Genomic DNA, 23,257 nt, shown 5'->3' with positions numbered 1-23,257 from the left:
ATCTTGATGGCTAGATATCCATCATGGCGACCCGTACTTTCCCAATGAAGGCAATATCGGGTGGATCTATGAAGAGCCCGAAGTTGATCATCCAATCCCTTTGGATAATCACCTCGCAGAAGGCTTTTCAGATGGGTCCGACTCCGAGCCTGAAGTCAACAACCTACCGATTGTAGGTCAAGCCCCGAACAACAACCCTTACCATACTTTGGGGACCGAACCTTCTACAACGTCAGCGATGGTGGCTCTACTGACCGAGCTCTGCCTGTCATTATCCGCAGAATAGCTCGTATTGTCGAGCAAGGTAGAACAGCCGTCGACCGGGTCATAGAGATTGATGCCGACTCAGGTGTCAACACAGTCAGCATCCGCCGTCTTGAAGAAGACATGGAACGGACCCGGAGGACAAATAAAACCCTGCAGTAGCAGTTGGCTGCCTGACGAGCTGAATTATTGGAACTTCGAGCTCGTCAGAGGACTTAGGATCGACCCATTCAAAGAGGTGTCTCGTCAAGTGTCCGACCGCAGTACTCGCCCGGGATTTTTCCCATCGCCGTTGGTTAATGTCTAGTACATCTCCGTCTTGTAATTAAAGAATAGCCTTTAACATCTGTGCTCCAAGTAGCACTTGTGTGAAAAATATTTCTAACTTTCCGTACTCAAATTTGAAATCTAAGGACTGTCAAACTTTTCTATATGGTATGATGTATGACCTACTGTTAGGTCGATTTTCCCTGAACTTATTACATCAGTAATACCAGTAAATTTTTGAGATCTATCTATCTGGGGAAAAATCTATACACTTGTGCTTTCTAATAATGCTTGTTGTGGTTTCAAGCACCCTTTCAACTGTTGAACTATGTTTAGTTAGTCCATGTGTCACTCTCGCGTTGCTTACAAATTGATTCTTACCATCTTTCTTATCTTTTTAAACTTTCAGCTGAAGGATGCCTCCTCGCAAGTCTCCAAGGAATAGGAATAATCCTGCACCTCCACCACCTCCTCCGCCTCCGGTCATCGATACTGTAGCCCTGAATGCTGTCGTAGCTGCAGCAGTGGCAACCGCCATGGCTCAGTATCACTCTTCTGATGCCAGCAGAGGTGGAACCCCTGTGGAATCTATTCCGATCGAAATCCCTGTGCGCTCAAGGGAGTGCTCTTACAAGGATTTTACAAACTGCAAGCCGAAGCCTTTCTATGGCACCGGCGGAGTCATTGCCCTCTCGCAATGGTTCGAGAAGACTGAATCAGTCTTCGAAATTTGTTCATGCCCTGCTGCGTGCAAGGTGAAATATGCCGCCTGCACCTTTGAGGGTAAAGCCCTAACGTGGTGGAACGGCCACGTCAAAGCCCTAACTCTCGTCGTAGCCAACGACATGGGCTGGGAAACAATGAAAGACCTCATGACTGAGGAATACTGCCCGAGGGGCGAGATCCAGAAACTGGAGCAGGAACTCTGGAACCTGTCGATGAAGGGCACCAATGTGGTCGCTTATACTGCCCGATTCAGCGAGCTGGTGGCCCTCTGCCCCAATATGGTTCCCACCGAGGGGAAGAAGATCGAGAGGTACATATGGGGACTAGTGCCTCCGTATCAGGGGAATGTGCTAGCGTCAAACCCCGCTACCTTCGACAGTGCCAAACGATTGGCACAACGACTCATTGACCATGGAGTCAAAACCCCTGCAACCACAACCACCCTAGCCATCCCGGAACCCTCCAAACCCGCCGATACTAAGCGGAAATTCTGGGATGAAAGGAAGAAACATCAGGCTGCCAAAAAGCAGCAATTAGTGGCAATTCATGCCGCAGTAACCCCTACTGCTGCTACTACTGCTCCGGTGAGTCGGTATGCTGGAAGTTCGCCCAAGTGCACCAAATGCAGCTACCACCACAATGGCCCCTGCCGTGAATTGCAGTGCTCTAACTGCAACAGGAAAGGACACACCGTCCGATTCTGTAAGTTCCCGGCACAACCTATCAACCAAGTCCCTGGCTCTGGCGCGAGCCCAACCTGCTATGGATGTGGCGAAGCAGGCCACTTTAAGAGGGACTGCCCCAAAGCGAGGAATGCTGGAGGAGCAGGGAGGGTACTAGCTATTGGCCACGGGGAAGCAGTTGCTGAACCGACAGTGGTGACCGGTACGTTCCTCCTCGATAACTCCTATGCATGCATTCTATTCGATAGTGGAGCGGAGCGAAGCTTCGTAAACCATAAATTTGCTCGCATGCTTAATCAACCACCGCACGCACTCAAAGAACTATTCACAGTAGAAATGGCTAATGGAAAAACTGAAAACACGAGTAGCATATACTTAGGTTGTACCCTAACTCTAGACAACCATTCATTTCCAATCGACCTCATGCCAGTCTCAATAAAGAGTTTCGACGTCATCATTGGCATGGACTGGTTAAGCCTTCACCGTGCCGACATCATGTGCTTCGAGAAAGCAGTCTGTCTAAACCTCCCGTCTAACGAAACTCTTATAGTCTATGGCGACAAACCCGGTGCAAGTCTTCGCATCATATCAAGTATTCAAGCACAGAAATACTTGGGTAAGGAATACCACGCATTCCTTGCTCACGTCGTCGACACGAACCTAGAAACGAAAGAACTAAAGAACCTCCCTGTAGTGAGCGACTTCCCCGACATTTTCCCAGAAGAACTACCCGGATTACCTCCGCAACGACAAGTCGAATTCAGAATCGACTTAGTCCCAGGAGCTACCCCAGTAGCCAAGTCGCCCTACCGTTTAGCACCAGCCGAGATGCAAGAACTCTCTGGTCAACTTAACGAACTGCTCAGCAAGGGCTTTATAAGGCCAAGTTTCTCACCTTGGGGAGCACCAGTCTTGTTTGTTAAGAAGAAGGACGGATCCTTCCGTATGTGTATTGACTACAGAGAACTCAACAAACTGACGGTCAAGAATCGTTATCCTCTACCACGCATAGATGATCTATTCGACCAACTGCAAGGGGCGAACTATTTTTCTAAGATTGATCTGAGATCCGGATATCACCAGTTACGAGTGCTAGAGGAGGATGTGCCGAAGACCGCCTTCCGAACTCGTTACGGACATTACGAGTTCGTGGTGATGCCATTCGGATTGACCAATGCGCCCGCAGTCTTCATGGATCTGATGAATAGAGTATGCCGACCCTACTTGGATCAGTTCGTCATCGTTTTCATTGACGACATCCTAATCTACTCCCGAAGTAAGAAAGAACATGGCGATCATCTGCGACAAGTTCTAGGGACATTACGAAAAGAGAAACTTTATGCGAAGTTCTCGAAATGTGAATTTTGGATCCGAAGAGTCGAATTCTTAGGACACGTGGTAAGCGAAGAGGGAATCCACGTGGACCCATCCAAAATTAAGGCCATTGAGAACTGGTCAGCACCGAAGACTCCTACAGAAATTCGTCAATTTCTAGGTCTCGCTGGCTACTACCGCAGGTTCATTCAGAACTTCTCACGAATAGCGAAGCCTCTTACAACCCTAACCCAGAAAGGTGTGGCCTTTGACTGGGAAGAGAAACAAGAAAGAGCGTTCCAAACGCTCAAACGAGCCTTGTGCACCGCACCAATACTATCCCTTCCCGAAGGAATAGAAGACTTCGTAGTTTATTGCGATGCATCAAACCAAGGACTCGGATGTGTTCTGATGCAGCGAGGTAAGGTCATCGCCTACGCCTCAAGACAATTGAAGACACACGAGGTTAACTACACGACCCACGATCTTGAACTAGGAGCAGTAGTATTTGCTCTGAAGATCTGGAGACATTACTTGTATGGAACGAAGAGCACTATCTTTACCGACCACAAAAGTTTACAACACATTTTCGATCAGAAGGAGCTCAACATGAGACAACGACGATGGGTCGAGCTACTCAGTGATTACGAATGCGATATTCGTTATCATCCGGGTAAAGCCAACGTAGTAGCAGACGCCCTAAGTCGGAAGGAATATTCTGGTCGCAAAGTCAAATCATTATCGATAACCATCCATTCACACCTGACTAAGCAAATTCAGGCGGCTCAACTTGAGGCCATGAAATCTGAAAATGTGTCAAGTGAATCCCTGAGAGGAATGGACAAGAATTTAGAAGCCAAGGGTGACGGAGCTTTATTTTTCATGAACCAGATCTGGACACCGAAACATGGTGGCTTCCGAGACTTGGTCATGACCGAGGCGCACAACACTCGGTATTCCGTCCACCCAGGTTCAGATAAGATGTATCTGGATCTTAAGAAGCTATACTGGTGGCCTAATATGAAAGCAGAGATTGCTACCTTCGTAAGTAAATGCCTTACTTGCGCAAAGGTTAAGGTCGAGTACCAGAAGCCCTCTGGTTTATTGCAGCAACCAGAGATCCCGGAATGGAAGTGGGAGCGGATCACTATGGATTTCATAACCAAGTTGCCCAAGACAACGGGTGGACTTGACACCATATGGGTCATCGTTGATAGATTGACCAAGTCTGCACACTTCCTGCCCATCAAAGAAACCGACAAGATGGAGAAGCTTACAAGAACATACATTAGGGAAATCGTACGGCTACATGGTGTACCTATGTCCATTATCTCCGATAGAGATAGTAGGTTCACCTCAAGATTTTGGCAATCACTACAACATTCCCTAGGAACGAGGCTGGACATGAGCACAGCCTACCATCCTCAGACCGACGGACAGAGTGAGAGGACCATCCAAACTCTAGAAGATATGTTGCGAGCCTGCGTGATTGACTTTGGGAAGGCATGGGATACTCATTTACCCCTTGTCGAGTTTTCCTATAATAACAGTTATCACACGAGCATCAAGGCTGCTCCATTTGAAGCTCTCTACGGCCGTAAGTGCAGATCCCCTCTGTGCTGGGCTGAGGTGGGTGATACCCAATTAGCCAGGGGGCAAACTTCTGACAGTACTCTCACCGGTCCGGAGATCATTCGGGAAACAACAGAGAAAATCGTTCAGATCCGTGAACGATTGAAAGCCTCCAGAGACCGACAGAAGAGCTACGCTGATAAGCGAAGGAAACCTTTGGAATTTCAGGTGGGAGACCGAGTCCTCCTCAAAGTCTCACCCTGGAAGGGCTTGATACGCTTCGGCAAGCGTGGGAAGCTTAATCCGAGGTACATAGGGCCTTTCAAGATTCTTGCAAGAGTCGGCCCCGTAGCTTACAAACTCGAACTACCAGACGCACTTCATAACGTACATTCTACATTCCACGTATCTAACTTGAAAAAGTGTCTATCCGATGAGACTCTCGTAATCCCACTCGACGAGATCGAAATCAACGAGAGCCTCAACTTCGTGGAAGAACCTATAGAGATCATGGACCGTGAGGTCAAGCAGACAAAGCAAAGCCGTATCCCTATCGTGAAGGTTCGCTGGAATGCCAAGCGAGGACCGGAATTCACTTGGGAACGTGAGGATCAGATGAAACTGAAATACCCTCACCTTTTTGCTTAGTTATTTGTAAATTCTAGCTTGCTTAAAATTCTAATTTCGGGACGAAATTCCTTCTAACGGGGGGATGATGTGACAACCCGATATTTCGGGTCAATGTAATGTAAAACCGATCAAATTTAGGTCAAAATGTAACCTTCCTAAAATCTTATTCGGATTAAATAAAGTAATAGGAATCATATCGAGGTTTGCGTACATAAAAAGAACGTCCAAATCTGACTCCGGATGAGGAAGTTATGAAATCTTGAAGAAATTCCTTAATCACGTCATTTTAATAAATAAATAATAAAAATAATTTCGGAATTTGCCAACGGAATCTAAACGAAAGTCGTAGATCATGGTCTCACCTTCGCGTGGATATAAAGAACGTCAAAAACGGAGTTCGTATGAGAGAGATATGAATTTTTGAAGTTTATTTAAAATAAATAAAAATTTAATTATAAATTCCCGGTAATATCCGAAGGGGAGTCATCGGATTGGACCGAAGTACGCCCTGCGTACCTTCATACGCCCCGCGTACTGAGATCGAGGGTCTCGGATCGTCCACGTCGCACTATCCGAAGAGTTCTAACCCGTCCGACCCGTCCGAAGCTCCGACCCGTCCGACCCGACGTCCCATCCGACCCGCCGTCCCATCCGACCCGCGTACCCAGCAACCCGTCCCATCCGAACCGAGGCAGTCGAGGCTTCGGTCATGCATAACGTACGTGTACGCGCTGCGTACGAGCGTACGCCCCGCGTTCGGAGGCGGTTCAGCCTTCCTATAAATAGGATGCGAGGCTTTCCGAAAATGTTGCTCATTTCTCTCCTCTCTCTCACAACTTTGTCTCGTTTTCCGTGCCCGTTATAACCCGAAGCTCTGGTCTTTTTGCTCAAGTCCCGAGGGTCGATTTTACTCCCAAGATTCCCGAGAATCCCGAGAAAAATCCGTTTTCTGAGACGAGACTCTGCCCGGTTTTCCATCTCGCTTTCTTCAATCAATCAAGTGAGTTTCATACCCCCTAATCAACCTGTTAAATATTCTAAATGCGTTTATATGCTTTCAAAGGGGGGGAATACAAGTTAATTACTTATAGTTATTGTTTCAATCACTTATGATTGCTCTAATCACATGTGATTAATAACTAGGGAAATCAGTGGTTTTATCACTATTCAAACTATATATATCAAACTGTTTTACTTCTAAATGTTTTCCAAACCCATTTACTATTCGAATTTACACTGCAACTGTGATTTAAGCAAATGTTCCTTATACTTAAACTGTTTTAATCAAATCTACGCCTTCAAATTGTTTTATAGATTGACATCAAGTTAATCTTTCTTTAATAAAATATACTTATGTTTCAAATGTCTTATAAACACTTATTTATGTTTTTAAATTACAAATTGCATGCCCATATATGTATAGACGTATAAATAATGTTTAAAAGGCTTAGGAAGGCTATCCACCTTGTTTCCTTTTCCTCGATTTGGATGTGGTCTGATAGGATTTTGGGTGACCATCCGAAGGTCGTTTCCATATTAATTATATATCAAATATACATATATAGACATAAAAGTACTTCCATAATCATACGTACTAAACACACTGTTAACAAGTTACCATCGGGGTAACACAGAATCATACTATTACAACTGCTAGATCAATGAGTCAGTTCATTCATGAGTCTATACTAGGAAGGGAATATATACAACTATACTACGAGAACATATACAACTATACTAGAACAAGAAACATTTCATCACACATGCAAGGATACGATAACAAATGTGATCCACTGTATCGGAGCATGCCTTAAATGTCATGGCCCGAGTTGTAGCCAGAATTCTCTTGGAGGGAGAGCGTTGAGTTTGCGTATAGATCTATACTGGATTGACTATCCTACACCTTGCTGCTAGCTACAGCCGGACCTGCAGGTCTGCGGGTGCCAAACGTCATTCCGTTATTACGACCGTTCTTTATGTCGTTGTTATCAGTCGATAGTATGGTGCAATTATCACATTATACCTTAATATAAATCCGGTTTAAGGTAGTAGTAATTAGTACAACAGTAGTTCTTATTATACAAAACTACAGTACTACAATGATTTACCCATTACATATTTTGGTGATAATCTCACTTAAGCATTAATGTACAAACTATATTTTATCAAATGATAGTTATACTTGGGTAATCACACACTTTTACAACAGACGAGTTTACAAAACTATTAAGCCTTGGTAGAAGGTTACTTTTATAGAAAATATAGGATTTTCTGAGAGATTCAAACTTTTGCAAATACTTTTAAACATGTATTTACATTTTTACAAACTTATACTTTGGGACAAGTTCAAACGTTTTTGAAAATGAACATTGACACTAAAACACTTATGAACTCACCAGCTTAATGCTGATAAACTCTTTCAAAATAACTTGTATTCTCAGGTCATCAGTAGACAGGTACCGATGCCAGCTTTTGAGATGATGGAGCGTACTCAAGACTCATCATTTTATTATTTTGATTTACGTTATATTTTTGGTGTCTAAAACTGTACAAAACACGCATGTATTAAATTTATATATTTAATGCAATGGATGATGTTGTTTGCCTATTTACATTTACTGTGTTGTGATTACCTTACATGACGTCCTCCGCTCCAGAACGTTTCCGCCGTTCTTGGTTTTGGGGTGTGACACTATGGACCCAATTTATGTTGTTAATTGTATATGTATTATGTGTAGTGTATCGGTATTTTAGGGGAACTCACTAAGCTTTTAGGCTTACAGTTTCAGTTTATTGTTTCAGGTACATCAGGGGATCGCGACAAGGCGAAGGGTTTTGAGCACTCTAACAACCTTATGGTTCACATGCAACCCTAGATGCTTTGGATCTATGTTTTCTCTAATTATACATGCAATTTGATTTTCTAATGTATTTATCATAACTAGCAAACATTTGAACAAAATAACTAGTTGGATAACTCACCTCTTAATAGGACTGGTAGTTCTTGGCCTTCAAAAGCTTTAGCACCTCAAATGTGATGCCTCTAATATGTCACAAACACCAATTGGAAAAGGTCGCTTGAGAGAATAAGTTGCTTAGCTCAAAATCAATATCAAACTCTAAGAATGATAGGTGTAACCGATTTTGGCTTTAGGAGTATCTATTTATTGTGTGGCAAGTGCTAGGGTTACATCCATGCAAACCCTAATGCACCATGAATCTTCATCTTACTTAGGCTCCATGGGTTAACCTCCATGGACTATCCATGTTGGTTTAGCCCACCCAAATAGCCATGGATCATTGGCCCACACTATAAGAATCATTGATTTACCAAATCAGTCCCCGTACATTTAATTAGTCTCTTTTGATCACCAAATTAATTCTTGATCAATTCTAATTAAATAATATAATTTCATATTAATATATTATCCTTGTAATATATTAACAAATCACAAATAACCTTATTCTTTAAAGTCTATCCTATCAATTTGCATTGATGAAGGCAACCCAAAAGGACCATGCTACTCTCGGGTCAAGTACATACCAGTTATAGTTATGGGCTTAGACACCTAATCCAATAATAATTTGGTGTACGCTTAGCGTACTGCAAAGGGTGGATTGGGAGTACGAGGCCTCATACGTTGTGCATACAAGGATTACACGAGGCATACGAGGGGATTAAGAAACCCTAATTTTAGGGTGTTGCACCCTATATAAACACCTTAAGTCAATGGGGATGGCCTCTTTACCAGCCTCTTAGCCTCCTAACCCTAAAAGTCATCCATTAGCCTCCATTGTTATGCACTTGAGTTCTTCATAAGGTTTTGGTGGTTGTTTTGCGCCTTGTGAAGGAAGTATAGAAATTGGAAGGTGCTTCGCTTAGTGAGAAGGTTATAGATCAAGAATCATCACCCCTGTTGCAAGCTTATTGCGGTATCAAGTTCAAACCTTGTCTTCTCCATGATTAGATCTCTTCATTTCTTTATATTTATATTTTTGGTCCCTTTTTGGGTTGGTTTGAGGAGTTGGATTGTTTTAAGGACCTATTCTTTTAGATATGAGCTTGTTATGGACTCATATGGCATAAGGTGAAATATTTATGGGATTTTTTTGTCACATGCATGCATTAAGTCATTTGCTAAGTCCTCTTGAGCTTTAAGAGCTTCATTAAGCCATGCATGAACGTAAAGTTAGCAACTTTAGATGATAATTCAGCTCAAGGAAGTCAATTCTACATTTTGGAGCAATGTCTTGAGGGATTAAGGGCTGAATGTGAAAGGTGGCCGAACAGGAGGAGCACGTTGGGTGTATTGCTGGGTTTTGAGCATTCTAACACTTCCTTAGTGTACATGCAACCCTAATAAACCTTGGATCTATGGTTGTCTAAATACATGCAAATAATTATTTTTCCAAGGTTCATATCCTAACTAGCATGGCATGGGGAACTTGAAGCAAATAAAGCTAGTAGAAATACTTACCTTGTAGTTGTAGTTGATTCCTTGGAGCTTTAGAGCTTAGCACCAATAGTGTGGATGCCTCAAATGGAAATCACAAGTCACCACAAACTTGGAACTTTGAGAGAATAGTCACTACTATCTTGAAATCGGCCCTCTTGGTTTACTCACCTCAACTAGTGTGATCTCAAGAACCAAAGCCTCCTTTATATAATGTGGTGGATTAGGGTTACATCCATGTAAACCCTAATACCCATGTCTCTTCATTTCCATGAGATCCATGGGTTAAAGCTCCATGGAGTATCCATGGACTTTCCATGCAAGCCTAGCCCATTCCAAATAAGCATTAGCCCACACTATATAAATATTGAAGCCCATATTTAATTAGTAATACTTTTGATCTCTAAATTAATCCTAGATTAATTATAGATCAATACTAATTAAATAATATGATCTTATATTAATATATTAGAATTTATAATATATTAATAAATCATAACTTGTACTATTCTCAAAAGCTTATCCATAAATTTTTCGGGTGAAGTGCAACCCAAATGGACCATGCCGGGTCGGGTCAAGTACATACCAAATATAGTTATGGACTTAGACACTATATCCAACAGTCTCCCACTTGGATAAGTCTAATAACTATAGTTGCAAGTATGACTTCAGGAACCAATCAGCAATCGTAGCTCTTTAAACTCTGTTGAACTAGAACGCGCCATTTTAGATAAGTGATCATATAATCCTCTGTTCTAGATATCAGCCGGACAAATACATGGAACATGGTCTTACTTATTGTCCAACATTTGTTTCAGGATTTCCGATTTGTTTGACATAGAACTTAACTGAACACATCAATTTAGTTCTGACCGGGCCCGATACATAGGTCAAAACAAAATCATCGAGGGGCCCAGATATCGCTTCTAATCCTAGAAGGAACAGATAAACTTCGACTCATATGTTTGTTTTACTACTCAATGAATTATACACAAAGGCACGTTTTATAACATCGAGTTACCAATGCGTTTTCGTACAATCAATGCATAACCAACTCGTAAGTAACAAATCATATCTCTAGGTTTGAAGACTTATATCATATTACCGTCTCTCGATCACTCGAGATAAATTCCATGAAGTGATTCCAGTGAGCGTGGGTTGAGTCCAATGCTCAAAACTTATGAGCACTCATGATTGTTGTAGCCATGTCCAACACCTTAGACCTCTGCAACCAATCATGACAGTCTTGATTCATACCTACTTCCGACGTATGACCGACTGTGGAGATTCGAATAATATTATATACCAAACATAATTATTCTTGAAGTCAAAACATGCAAAAGAAATATAGTTAACGATCAACAAGAGATAGCAACACTTTACTCATAAATAAAACACCTTTTATTCATCATCTAATGTCAATTACACTTTACAAATTTCATAATTTATCTAACTACTAAAACTTATATCATCCTTCAGCCCTATGCTCCGAGCATGTTGGAGATGCTTAACCCTACTTAGTCCCTTCGTGAGGGGATCTGTTGGGTTCTCATCCGATGATACCCTCTTTGCCACGAGGATTCCTTCTTCTATGCGATGTCTGATAAAATGATATTTTCTGTCGATGTGCCTGGATCTCCCGTGATCCCTTGGTTCCTTGGCTAAGGCAACCGCACTATTGCTGTCACAGAAAATCTCCATTGGCTCTTTTATAGCTGGTACAACTCCAAGGTCTCCGATGAAGTTCTTCAACCATATAGCCTCCTTTGCCGCCTCGCTTGCTGCTATATACTCTGATTCACAAGTGGAATCAGCCACTATCTCTTGCTTGGAACTTTTCCAAGTAATTGCGCCTCCATTTAGGGTAAAGACCCAGCCCGACTGAGAGCGGAAATTATCCCTATCAGTCTGAAAGCTAGCATCACTATACGCTACAACTCTCAAGCTATCACTCCCACCAAGGGTAAGGACCCAGTCCTTAGTCCTTCGTAGGTACTTGAGGATATTCTTTACCGCAGTCCAGTGTGCCTTGCCAGGGTTCCCCTGATACTTGCTAACCATGCTCAAAGAAAAAGCTACATCAGGTCGAGTACACGTCATAGCATACATGATCAATCCTACAGCTGAAGCATAAGGTAGTCGACTCATTTCTGCTATCTTAGCCTCAGTACTAGGGATTTGTGTCTTACTCAATCTGGCGTTACTCTGAATGGGTAACTCACCTTTCTTGGAGTTATGCATGTTGAATCTTTTCAACACTTTGTCCACATAGGTGCTTTGACTAAGTCAAATTAGTCTTTTACTCCTGTTTCTCAAAATCCTTATCCCTAGGATATAGGCAGCTTCACTAAGGTCCTTCATAGCGAAACACTTCCCAAGCCAGGACTTTACTTCCTGCAGGTTTGGGATGTCATTTCCTATGAGTAGTATGTCATCCACATACAGTACCAAAAAGCTGACTATGCTCCCACTAGCCTTGATATAGACACAAGATTCATCTTCACTCCTTGAAAAGCCAAATTCCTTGACTTTCTCATCAAAGCAAAGATTCCATCTGCGAGGTGCCTGTTTCAATCTATAAATGGATTTCTCGAGTTTACACACTCTATTGGGGTACTTTGTACTAACAAAACCCTCTGGCTGAACCATGTAAACATCTTCAGTCAGCTTTCCATTAAGGAAAGCGGGTTTGACATCCATTTGCCATATTTCATAGTCATGAAATGCAGCAATGGCTAACAGAACCCTAATAGACTTTATCTTGGCCACTGGTGAAAAGGTCTCATCATAATCAACTCCCGGAGTTTGAGAATAACCCTTTACAACCAGTCGTGCCTTATAAGTGTGTACATTACCATCCATGTCAGTCTTCTTCTTGAAGATCCATTTGCACCCAACTACCTTTCGATCAGGTACATTGTCAACCAAGTTCCAAACTTGATTGTCATACATGGACTGTATCTCACTATCCATAGCCTCTTTCCATTTAGCAGCCTCAGGGCCTGCCATGGCTTCCGTATAGCTGTTAGGCTCATCTAGATTTACTAGTGTGTTATCACTGATAAGTGTCTCACCTTCTGCAGTAATATGAAAACCATAATAATGCTCAGGTGCGTTCCTAACTCTGGTGGAACGCCTCAGAGGTATAGATTCTTCAGTTGGCTCAACAGGAGTTTCCTCCTCAGGTTGAGGGCTAGGGTTTGAAGTTCCTTTACCACTTGACTCTTGAAGTTCTTCAAGGTCAATTTGCCTCCCATTGTCTCATTGGCTTATAAACTCTCTCTCTCGAAAGACTCCTCTTCTTTCTATAAAGACCACATTATCACCAGGTCTGTAGAAGAGGTAACCAAAGGATCTTTGTGGGTAGCCGATGAAAATACACCTCTCGCTTCGGGGTTCTAGCTTATCATGAGTCTCGCGCCTCACAAAAGCCTCACAACCCCAAATCTTGATGTGGTCTAGTTTGGGTACTTTACCAGTCCACATCTCGTGAGGAGTTTTGGCAACTTTCTTTGTAGGGACTAGATTAAGGATATGGGCGGCAGTCTCTAAGGCATACCCCCAAAATGAGATTGGTAGCGAAGCTCGACTCATCACGGAACGAAACATATCCAACAAGGTTCGATTACGCCTCTCAACTACACCATTCAACTATGGTGTCTTGGTAGGTGTCAATTGTGAGACAATCCCACATTCCCTAAGATAATCGAGGAACTCTGAACTAAGATACTCACCACCTCGATCGGATCGAAGCATCTTAATGTTCCTGCCCAATTGATTCTCGACTTCCTTTTTAAATTCCTTAAACCTTTCGAAAGTCTCTGACTTATGCTTGATTAAGTAGACATATCCATATCTACTGTAATCATCAATAAAAGTCAAATAATAACGATTAGCATCCCTTGTGGCATGTTTGAATGGTCTACACACATCCGTGTGTACAAGGTCCAACAAACCTTCACCCCTCTCACAAGAACCTATGAAGGGTGACTTTGTCATTTTCCCAAGTAAGCATGATTCTCAACTATCATCTGACCTTAGGTCAAATGACTCCAAGACTCCATCCTTTTTGGAGTTGGCCTATGCATTTCATGCTTATATGTCCAAGACGATAATGCCATAGTGATGCTTTATCCAAGTTATTGTTATTCACAGAATCAATACACAATACATTATTTCCTAAGTTATCAACCACATATACTGTTTCATACACGCCATCACAAGGTAATGCTTTAAAATAAAGAACATTATTAAAGAAAGCACTAATCGAACCAACTTCATTATCAAATGAAAATGTGAAACCTTGTTTATACAATGCATGAAAGGAAATAATATTTCTTTCCATTTCTGGTGAATAACAACACTTATTCAAATCTAAGCTAAACTCACTACTTAGCGATAAAGTATAAACTCCAATCTTGATGACAGGTGAAGCTTTCCTGTTTCCCATGATCAAGTTTATTCTTCCTTGCTCCACATTCTCACCTCTTCTTAGTCCCTGTAAATCAGAACAGATATGAATACCACAACCGGTATCAAGGACCCAATAATTAGAATGGGGTGATTTATTAGATAAGATAGTGTAAGTACATGCATCGTTGGGTTTAACTTTTCCATCCTTCACATCCTGCTGGTACTTTGGGCAGTTCCGCTTCTAATGTGCCTTTTCATGACAATAGAAGCATTCAGCCTCTTTGGGGTCAGACGAAGGAGTGATGAAACCTTTCTTGGTTCCACTTGAAGAAGAGCCATCAAGGGTCCTAACCTTGGTACCCTTCGAAGAACTCTTTCTCTTCTTCCCTCGTCCTTTCCCGATTGCCAAGACAGGGGCGGAGTTTGTAGGAGTAGGAGTAACAATCGCCTTACCCTTAAGACCACTTTCCGTGGTCTTTAAGAGTCCTTGAAGTTTGCTGAGTGTGACCTCTTCCTTGTTCATGTGGTATGTCATGTGGAATTGATCATAACATGAAGGTAAGAAGTGCAAAATGATATCTATTGCAAGCTCCTCGGGGAAGTTCACATTAAGCTTCAGCAAACGGTCCACAAATCTTTGCATTTTCTGCATGTGGCCCGTGATGGGTTCACCATCCTTCATGCGAGTTGTTATCATGGAGGAGATTATTTCATACCTCTCTTGACGAGCACTTTGATGGTATCTTTCCATCAAGTCTTGGTGCATCTCATAGGGGTAGAAACCTTCATTGGATTTTTGGAGATTCGCGGTCATAGTGGCCATCATGATGCATGCCACCTTGGTGGCATCCCTTTCATGTGCCCTAAACTTAGCGATCTCTTGAGGAGTAGCAACTGTCTCATCAATCTCCTTAAGCTCCTTATCGAGGACATATTCCTTGTCCTCGTAGCGAGTAATCACTCTAATGTTTCTGATCCATTCATTAAAGTTGGATCCATCAAAAGTGACTTTCCCACACAAATTCATAAGAGAAAAGGAGCCACTATGATTAGAGCCAGAAGCAGCGTTGTTTGCAGACATCTAAAAAGAGAAAGAAAGGATTAGTTTAGATATAGAGATAGTCCTTAATAAAACACCCAAATGTAGTATTAAGGCTAGGACCCAATCACAATATATTATACTTAGAAGAGGTATGCCGTAATCTAAGTAATAACATAATTGAAAGGTAGGTGAATGACGATTCACCAATTTCCACCAAAGACGAAATATTAAAAATATTTAATTTGGTTCTTAGAAACTCCTAGATTCTTTTGAGATTCAATGAACTTTTCAAAGGCATGTTTCAATCTCGAGTGTGCCCTCCAAGTTTTGTGACTGGGATGCCGAGGATCACAAAACGAGGTTTGTAGTAACCATGCAAATTACTTGGTACCCTTAATGTATTACCCCTCAATCGATGTACCGGTTAACCACACACGCTCCATCGATACTATGATAGACATTAAGTCAACCTTTACCTACCTTGTTAAGTCCAAGTTAGTGTGCCGGTTAACCACACACGCTCCACTAACGACTTAGACAAAGTGTAAAGTGTAATTTCATGGATTAGCACCTTATTCACATTTTTCCTAAAGTAACTTTATAATATTCATCATACTTTTAATGAGAATTTATAAGTCCTCGTCTTATCCGTTCGACTAACGACCCTATACCGATCAAGGAAGCGGTGGGTGAGAATTTAATAAAACATTTAGTTACTTTATAATATTCATCATAATTTTAATAAAACATTTAGTTACTTTATAATATTCATCATAATTTTAAATGAGAATTTATAAGTCCTTGTCTTACCCGTTCGACTAACGAACATCCACCAGTCAAGCAAGTGGTGGGTGAGAGTGGACACCCATTAAGTTGCCATTTCATAGGCAACAACCTTATACCCACCTTATAGACTAGCTTCGTGAATGAGGCGTACTAGCGGTAAGACGACTTTGATCTTATACAAATATATATATATATATATATATATATATATATATATATATATATATATATATATATATATATATATATATATTAACTTATAATATTATAAGTATAAGGATTGAATTTTAACTTTTAAAATTCTAAGGGTTGGAACTAAAGTTTTTAATATGACTTTACTTGTTCCAAAACTTGAGGGCAAGTTTTGTAAGCATTCAAAACTTTTCATTTCCTGTAACTTATGAGTTAAATAGAGTAATAAAAATGAAGACTCTTCATTTTTCTAACTCTTGTGTTCTTTTAATGGTTTTAATTCAAGTGTGACTCTTCGTTTTCCATAACTTGAGGACAAGTTATGGACTCCATTAAAACACATTATGATCAAGAATTAAACTACCAAGTAGGTTACGAGTAATTCCTATGATCATCTAAATTCATAAGATCAAGAACATGAATATCCATTTCAAAGTTTCAAGATCATATGAACACATATAATCATGAAAAATTGATATTAGCCATTGTAAATGGATTAGAACAAACATTAAACCATCTAAAACAAGTTTTATAACACCAAAACAGTTTAGGGTAATGTTTCTAGTCCATTTCCAGCAGCGAAAGTCGAAAATTTGCATTCTGTGGCTCCTACTCGTTGAGTGCACGAACCTACTCGCCGAGTAGGATGAAGATACACATGAACTCGGCGAGTCCCCCCATGGACTCGGTGAGTTCATCAGGCAGACAACAAGTTTTTCGACTTCTTCCAATATTTTGCATCAAGTATCAAACAAACAAGCCTAGGCTCTGATACCACTGCTAGGTTTTGAGCATTCTAACACTTCCTAAGTGTACATGCAACCCTAATAAACCTTGGATCTATGTTTGTCTAAGATACATGCAAATAATTATTTTTCCATGGTTCATATACTAACTAGCATGGCATGGGGAACTTGAAGCAAATAAAGCTAGTAGAAATACTTACCTTGTAGTTGTAGTTGATTCCTTGGAGTTTTAGAGCCTAGCACCAATAGTGTGGATGCCTCAAATGGAAATCACAAATCACCAAAAACTTGGAACTTTGAGAGAATAGTCACTACTATCTTGAAATCGGCCCTCTTGGTTTACTCACCTCAACTAGTGTGATTTCAAGAACCAAAGCCTCCTTTATATAGTGTGGTGGATTAGGGTTACATCCATGTAAACCCTAATACCCATCTCTCTTCATTTCCATGAGATCCATGGGTTAAAGCTCCATGGAGTATCCATGGACTTTCCACGCAAGCCTAGCCCATTCCAAATAAGCATTAGCCCACACTATATAAATATAGAAGCCCATATTTAATTAGTAATACTTTTGATCTCTAAATTAATCCTAGATTAATTATAGATCAATACTAATTAAATAATATGATCTTATATTAATATATTAGAACTTATAATATACTAATAAATCATAACTTGTACTATTCTCAAAAGCTTATCCATAAATTGTTCGGGTGAAGTGCAACCCAAATGGACCATGTCGGGTCGGGTCAAGTACATACCAAAATACAGTTATGGACTTTGACACTATATCCAGCATGTATAAGCCTGTACGCGCAACGTACAAGCCCTAAAGCATGTACTCTTAGCATATAGCTGAGTACGCCCCACATAATCAGCAAAATGGACCTCAGATCTTTTCGTCTTCGGTTTGGGCTATGGTTTGGGCTTAGATGTTTGGGAATTTGTTGGGCCATTTGATTCCTAGTATTTTGGGATGGGAATTTTATTGGGCCTTAGGTTAAGGCCCATGGAAGGGATTTAGGCACAATTTGGAAAATTGGGCCATGTTTGGGCCTTGGGTGTTTATTTGGAATTTGGGCTTTTAGATTGTTGGATTGGGTCTTGGCTTTGGGCCAAGTTATGAAAATGGTAAAAAGGTCTTTTACCCTAGTTTGGACACTTAGCCTAGATTAGGATTCGATTTTTGACTGGATGATTATTTTGTGATTTTTAGCGTGGGGATTCTAGCGGGCCAACAACGAGTGATTCTTTCTGTAATATTCGGAAGTGTGAGGGGAGTCTCCTCATTAAGTTTAACTGGTCGAAGGCACCAATGTCGAACCATGGTTTATATGTTAAGGTGATAGATGTTAGGCGATGCCTAGTGATTGATACATCTGTAGTCCGAGCGGGGCTCAATGCCAGGCGGGGCCCAAGGCCGAGTGGGACTCGATAGCATGCAGGGCCCGATGGAGGGCGGGGACCCAATATGTGATCATATATGTATGGTACGTGGTATCTTGGGGAACTCACTAAACATTGTGCTTATGGTTTTCAATTTATGTTTCAAGTACTTTAGTTTTCAAATGGAAGAGCACAGGATGATTGCAGAGCACACACCACATGTTTCCGCATTTTGTGATTTACTCTAATGACGATGATGTATTAATAAAACATTGATTACCTTGGATTTACGAAAACAATATGATTTACTATTTTAGTAATTTAAAAATGAGAAATTTTGGGTCTTATTATTAGGTTGTTACAATAGGTTTTTTGAGTACTTAAAATTCACATTTCAAGTACTCATGCAATGTTAGCGTAATATCTTATGCAATGTCTAATCTCGTTTGGTCCAATCAACTAACAATCATGATTGCCTTAAATTCCAATACACGCTACTAAGAGTATGACTGTCTGTGGAGTTTTGAACATAATTAAATATTCTGGAAGTGGGTTTAAAACATGGAAAAGTATAATGCAGTAATGAATTACACAAGTTTGATAACAACAAATGCTTTTTATTAAGTCTCCACAAAATAAAAAATAAAAATGATTATAATTCATATTGTTATATGTTTCTAAATTAAAACATACTATTCCAACTGTGCTCAATTCAAATCATTTAGAAATCAAATGCCTTATGACTAAGTCTTACTATCAGACTTGTTGACTTAGTGAATGTAGCGAAAATATTTTCCTTTGATATGATTATATTGACTATGATATCTTTACATTTGAAAAATTATCAAACATGATGGTACTTACTGAGTATACAACATATCAGCATGCATGACTTAGGATCCAACTCAATGTAAGTTCACCTTTCATTGACAAGAACCTTCAAAAGGACCAATAATGATTGAATTTCAACAATGATGAATCTATTTTAGTCACATAGCTTCCTTTTCATTTTAATTGGTTGCATTATATTCTAAGTTTATTCTTAAATCCACCTTGGTGTATTACTTCGTACTCTTCTAAGCTAATACTTCACAATCCTGTAAAAGCATGAATCCCAACTGCGAACATATTTGTCTTTATTAGTGTGGAACTTAGCATTAGTGTAACCTTTACATTGATATCTTCCATAATAATACATCTCCTTTGTCCTCCTAGGACAATAAGGAATGTACTCGATTTTGATTCATTGATTCTTGCCAAATTGATCTGATCCAACCTGTGATGATCAAGGCATACGAGTCATCAGAACTATTATATGTCATAATACAGGGAACCTATATCCTAAGATATAAAGGATACATCCAGGAGCACCAAATATAGTGAGAAAATTCACTCGGACGATTACTCAGACGAATGACAGCTATTTGGGTGCTTCTATTGGCGATCCAACTGGCAGGTATAACGCTTAATAAGTTGTAACCTATAGTATTATGACTTATTAATCTATATGATCATATGGTAACGAAAGCTAGATCCTCCACTAATCCCAATGAATACTGAGAGTTCTATTAAATAAGGATCAGCCAGGCAGGAAAGTTGGGAGGCAAGACCATTTCAGCATATAGTCTTTCTGAAATCAAACAACCAAGCCCACGCGACCATTCTAGACGCCTCTTCCATAAGTAGATCAATCAGTATTAATAATTACTGATAAGTCTTATTCATACATTCATAACAACAACTATGAAAATAAATATAAGTTATAATTAAAGCATAGCTTAACTTACAGGCATCCTAGTGAAAATCGGGAAGATCATAGGCAAAACCTTGATACCGAGCACTTCTATTTCTTTGGCTCTTTGGTATCATAGGGTCTCACTGAAGTGGCCAGTAACTAAAAACGTAAAAGGGGCTAGGAGTACAAAATGATTTCCAAATGATTCAAGGTGAATGGGAGAAGGAAATGGCTGCAAAATGTAGCTATTTAAAGGTAGTATTGGAGGGGATGCCACACACACTTGTTAGAGTCTCTCCTTTGAAATGTTGCCACATGTCAATTTCCTGCTGGTCCGCATAGCCACCTTCTAGAAGCGCGCATTGTGCGCTCTACGCGCCGCGCAAAACATAGATTTTGAAAATTCCATAACTTCTTCATACGAGCTTCGCTTCTGACGTTCTTTATATCCACACGTAGCTACCAACGAGGTCTACAACTTTATTTTAGAATCAATTGGCTAATTATCATTTTATTTTTAATTTATTATTTATAGAAGGCTTAATCTGCTAATTAGCCTAAGTAGTACAAACGAAAGTGATAGTAGTCGTAAAACTAAGGATTTCGTGAACCGACACGACTCTACGTATCGTAAAATCTGTCTAAATATGATTTTTTTTTAGAATGTGAATTAGATTATGGGACCTTAATGAAATTCGTAAAGCTCACCGAGAGAATTTTTGGGATATAAAGTACGTCACATTGGGTATGAAGTATCTATTAAATGCTATGTGTGCTTAGTATCCGTGTGCTTGATATTTTTGGTATAATATGATATGATTATATTTATATAAATTACTTTACCATATTCGCTTTTGGTAGTGTAGGGTTTTGTTAAAAATAAATTAATGCGTTTGGTAGTAAAAGGTTTTTGAGGAAATAAAATAATAGTGAGAAGTCACACATTGTATTACTGGGACCATTCATCTAATAGAGTATAGGTGACGACCACTGACTATTCTAGGTAGTCTGTTGGAACACTAGCAGGTTTGCCACCTGTAGGTTTTAATGATCATACTTTTCAAGGAAAAGTAAAGTTGTTTTTTTGGGTACTCTATCACCTGCAGGGTTGCCTTGTTGACACATATTGCTACGGATTCCTCGAAGTGGTATTGTCTACTCACAGAGATCCTTTAGGGTAGGTCTCTTAAGATTAGCATTAGGGATTAGAGAGTAAAAATAACGGGAATGGGTAATCGGAAGTTATATGTTTATCGTGAACACTATATAATTACAATATTGTGGGTTTAAAACCTTATGTGCTCACCAGACTCCAAAGCGTAAGCCACTCAGTTTCTTTGTATCATAGGTAGTGATACAAAGATACAATTCACTAAGAGATTTGAGGAGTTTAGGCCATGAGTACAATATGTTAATGTAAGGCTTGCAATGATTACATTTATGCTTATGTTTTTTTATCAATTATGACATCTCAAATTTTAATAATCAATGAAGAACATTTTCTTCTGAAATATATTTTATGGAACAAATTCTGCAATTATATAGATCACTCTAATTTAAAATAAGCATAAATAAAAGGGTCTTTTTTGGACCGTGAAAATTAGGGATGTCACAGTTGGTATTAGAGCATTAGTTTAAGCAAACAATGAATTTTAGAAGATTTCTCTATTTAAACTTAGAATGTTAAGCAATGATTGTGAGGTGAGTGGCAATTTTATTTTAGGCAATATACCGAAATTGACACAAACACTAAAATATTTTAGGGAATATGCATTAGTTGTTATTATGTGCTAAATGAATTATATTATAACATCTCTTAGGTTTCCTACCTATATTGTTATTATTTATGAGGATCTATGGTCTATTTTCGATCTGAATCTGGGAAATTTTAAGTGTTTAGGACTCTAAAACATATAAAAAAATATATTAGAACTGGCATATAATTTTTCAGAGTAATAATGAGGAATTATGCATCAAAACACACCTATAAACCCTCCATATCATAATAAACTCGATATGTTGAACTTCTTTTTTGGTGTATAGAACGATATGACAATCCCGAGGAGCGGTAGAGTCATCAATAACGAAGGAGGTCCAACACCTCAAAATGTTGGAGTAGAAATTGCTCAGTTCCCGGTGGATGAAGTTCAATTGATGATGCAAAACATTCTAGATCAACAAAGGCATGAGTTTATGGAAGTACTAACCCAAGGGCTAGCTAACGCTAAGGGTGGAGTATCAGTGGTCAAAAACTGATATTCGTGGAAAGAGTCAACAATGGATCGATTCCTCTCTTCAAATAACAGTTTAAGAAGGGAACGATGACTCAGAAAGTCATCAAGTATCACTCCCTCCTTCGAAAAACTTAGAGATCAAAGGAATAATAAGCCTAGAGGCTAGTGCAAGTATAAGGACTTAACAAATTGCAAACTGTCGTTGTTTAGTGGGAAAAAGGATCTCGTAGGAATCCTGGATTGGATTTCAGAAATGGAGCTAGCCTTCATAACCTGCGGTTGTGTGGGAAAGTTGCAGAACACCTATGTTGTAAGAGAACTCAAGGGTGCAACTATCCGTTGGTGGAATACATTGCAAAAAACTTTTAGTCCTAACAAGCCTCTGCAACTGACATATGAAGAATTATTGACCCACTTCAAACACAAGTTCTGCTCAGCAGATAATATGTTGGAGTTAGAGAATCAACTTCAAACATTGAACAAGGGAGCATGTCTATTGATGAGTATACAAATTCTTTCACTGATAAATTGGAGTTCGCCCTACGTGTTGTTCTGTACGAATTAGAAAAGATTGATAGGTATTCCAAGGGACTTCAATGGGAGTACGTTGTGTCAGTTAAACAAGCACATAATTTCGAAGCATACATATGGACTGCAAGTTCTATGGAAGACATGATAAAGAAGAGAACCACTGACAAGAATGGAGTTGGCAGAAGAGGAAGAATGAAGGAATCCCAAAACTCCAACAAGAAGAGAAAATTATCGAAATTTGACCCTCATAATAAAAAGTCTAGGGATAAAAGTGAAACAAA

At 39.9% G+C, this 23,257-nt stretch overlaps 1 pseudogene; it reads left to right on the top strand.

Annotated features, from left to right (window-relative positions):
- Positions 1 to 22,467, top strand: part of LOC111908803 (arginine biosynthesis bifunctional protein ArgJ, chloroplastic-like) — a 30,841-nt pseudogene extending 8,374 nt beyond the window's left edge.
- The last annotated feature ends 790 nt before the right edge of the window (positions 22,468 to 23,257 follow it).

This window comes from Lactuca sativa, chromosome 6 (genome assembly GCF_002870075.4).
Source record: "Lactuca sativa cultivar Salinas chromosome 6, Lsat_Salinas_v11, whole genome shotgun sequence".
Classification (NCBI taxonomy): domain Eukaryota; kingdom Viridiplantae; phylum Streptophyta; class Magnoliopsida; order Asterales; family Asteraceae; genus Lactuca; species Lactuca sativa.
This window is presented reverse-complemented; position numbering and strand designations above follow the sequence as displayed.